We start from the raw sequence: 3,344 nt of genomic DNA on the forward strand, positions 1-3,344 counted from the left end.
ATGAATGGGCTTTCGCACTTAGTGCAATTTTAGCCAACTCTCTGACTGGAGCTATGGAAGTATGGAGCTATGGAGCCACCAGCCACCCAGGCTGGAGCTATGGAGCTCTGGAGGTATGGAGCTCTGGTGCTATGGAAGTATGGAGCTATGGAGCTATGGAAGTATGGAGCTATGGAGCTATGGAGCTCTGGAAGTATGGAGCTATGGAGCTCTGGAGGTATGGAGCTATGGAGCCCTGGAGCCCTGGAGCTATGGAGCCCTGGAGCTATGGAGCTATGGAGCTATGGAGCCCTGGAGCTATGGAGCTATGGAGCCCTGGAGCTATGGAGCTATGGAGCTCTGGTGCTATGGAGCTATGGAGCTCTGGTGCTATGGAGCTATGGAGCTCTGGTGCTATGGAGCTATGGAGCTCTGGTGCTATGGAGCTATGGAGCTCTGGAAGTATGGAGCTATGGAGCTCTGGAGGTATGGAGCTATGGAGCTCTGGAGGTATGGAGCTATGGAGCCCTGGAGCTATGGAGCCCTGGAGCTATGGAAGTATGGAGCTCTGGTGCTATGGAGCTATGGAGCTCTGGTGCTATGGAGCTATGGAGCTCTGGAGCTATGGAGCTCTGGAGGTATGGAGCTATGGAGCTCTGGAGGTATGGAGCTATGGAGCTATGGAAGTATGGAGCTCTGGTGCTATGGAGCTATGGAGCTCTGGTGCTATGGAGCTATGGAGCTCTGGTGCTATGGAGCTATGGAGCTATGGAGCTCTGGAAGTATGGAGCTCTGGTGCTATGGAGCTATGGAGCTCTGGTGCTATGGAGCTATGGAGCTCTGGTGCTATGGAGCTATGGAGCTCTGGTGCTATGGAGCTATGGTGCTATGGAGCTCTGGTGCTATGGAGCTATGGAGCTCTGGTGCTATGGAGCTATGGAGCTCTGGAGGTATGGAGCTCTGGAGGTATGGAGCTTTGGAGCCCTGGAGCTCTGGAGGTATGGAGCTATGGTGCTATGGAGCTCTGAAGCCATGGAGCTCTGGTGCTATGGAGCTATGGAGCTCTGGTGCTATGGAGCTATGGAGGTATGGAGCCACCAGCCAGCACCCTCCGTGGCTGGATCAATGGAAGTGTTTTAGGTACCAGGCAGCCAAAGGGCCGAGGCCTCACGCTCGACCACGCCGGCGCAGAGTTCCAGCCGCTCGGATAAGCTCTGTCACTCACCCGCCGCGCAGCCACCGGTAACGGGGAAATGTCGCCGCCTTGTGGACACGCCGTTGTAAATGAATGGGCTTTCGCACTTAGTGCAATTTTCGCCAACTCTCTGACTTAGAGCTATGGAAGTATGGAGCTATGGAGCCACCAGCCACCCAGGCTGGAGCTCTGGAGCTCTGGAGGTATGGAGCTCTGGTGCTATGGAAGTATGGAGCTCTGGTGCTATGGAAGTATGGAGCTATGGAGGTATGGAAGTATGGAGCTATGGAAGTATGGAGCTATGGAGCTCTGGAAGTATGGAGCTATGGAGCTCTGGAGGTATGGAGCCCTGGAGCTATGGAGCCCTGGAGCTATGGAAGTATGGAGCTCTGGTGCTATGGAGCTATGGAGCTCTGGTGCTATGGAGCTATGGAGCTATGGAGCTCTGGAGCTATGGAGCTCTGGAGGTATGGAGCTATGGAGCTATGGAGCTCTGGAGGTATGGAGCTATGGAGCTATGGAAGTATGGAGCTCTGGTGCTATGGAGCTATGGAGCTCTGGTGCTATGGAGCTATGGAGCTCTGGTGCTATGGAGCTATGGAGCTATGGAGCTCTGGAAGTATGGAGCTCTGGTGCTATGGAGCTATGGAGCTCTGGTGCTATGGAGCTATGGAGCTCTGGTGCTATGGAGCTCTGGTGCTATGGAGCTCTGGTGCTATGGAGCTATGGAGCTCTGGTGCTATGGAGCTATGGAGCTCTGGAGGTATGGAGCTCTGGAGGTATGGAGCTCTGGAGGTATGGAGCTATGGAGCCCTGGAGCTCTGGAGGTATGGAGCTATGGTGCTATGGAGCTCTGAAGCCATGGAGCTCTGGTTCTATGGAGCTCTGGAGCTCTGGAGGTATGGAGCTCTGGAGGTATGGAGCTATGGAGCCCTGGAGTTCTGGAGGTATGGAGCTATGGAGCTCTGAAGCCATGGAGCTCTGGTGCTATGGAGCTCTGGAGCTCTGGAGGTATGGAGCTCTGGAGGTATGGAGCTATGGAGCCCTGGAGCTCTGGAGGTATGGAGCTATGGTGCTATGGAGCTCTGAAGCCATGGAGCTCTGGTGCTATGGAGCTCTGGAGGTATGGAGCTCTGGAGGTATGGAGCTCTGGAGGTATGGAGCTATGGAGCCCTGGAGCTCTGGAGGTATGGAGCTATGGTGCTATGGAGCTCTGGTGCTATGGAGCTATGGAGCTCTGGTGCTATGGAGCTATGGAGCTCTGGTGCTATGGAGCTATGGAGCTCTGGTGCTATGGAGCTATGGAGCTCTGGTGCTATGGAGCTATGGAGCTCTGGTGCTATGGAGCTATGGAGCTCTGGTGCTATGGAGCTATGGAGCTCTGGTGCTATGGAGCTATGGAGCTATGGAGCCACCAGCCAGCACCCTCCGTGGCTGGATCAATGGAAGTGTTTTAGGTACCAGGCAGCCAAAGGGCCGGGGCCTCACGCTCGACCACGCCGGCGCAGAGTTCCAGCCGCTCGGATAAGCTCTGTCACTCACCCGCCGCGCAGCCACCGGTAACGGGGAAATGTCGCCGCCTGGCGGACACGCCGTTGTAAATGAATGGGCTTTCGCACTTAGTGCAATTTTCGCCAACTCTCTGACTGGAGCTATGGAAGTATGGAGCTATGGAGCCACCAGCCACCCAGGCTGGAGCTATGGAGCTCTGGAGCTATGGAGCTATGGAGCTCTGGTGCTATGGAGCTATGGAGCTCTGGTGCTATGGAGCTATGGAGCTGGTGCTATGGAGCTATGGAGCTCTGGTGCTATGGAGCTATGGAGCTCTGGTGCTATGGAGCTATGGAGCTCTGGTGCTATGGAGCTATGGAGCTCTGGAGGTATGGAGGTATGGAGCTCTGGTGCTATGGAGCTATGGAGCTCTGGTGCTATGGAGCTCTGGTGCTATGGAGCTATGGAGCTCTGGTGCTATGGAGCTATGGAGCTCTGGTGCTATGGAGCTATGGAGCTCTGGTGCTATGGAGCTCTGGTGCTATGGAGCTATGGAGCTCTGGTGCTATGGAGCTATGGAGCTCTGGTGCTATGGAGCTCTGGTGCTATGGAGCTATGGAGCTCTGGTGCTATGGAGCTCTGGAGCTCTGGAGGTATGGAGCTATGGAGGTATGGAGCC

The sequence above is a fragment of the Syngnathus leptorhynchus genome, unplaced genomic scaffold (genome assembly GCF_054491065.1).
Source record: "Syngnathus leptorhynchus isolate UIUO unplaced genomic scaffold, UIUO_Slep HiC_scaffold_106, whole genome shotgun sequence".
NCBI classification, from domain to species: domain Eukaryota; kingdom Metazoa; phylum Chordata; class Actinopteri; order Syngnathiformes; family Syngnathidae; genus Syngnathus; species Syngnathus leptorhynchus.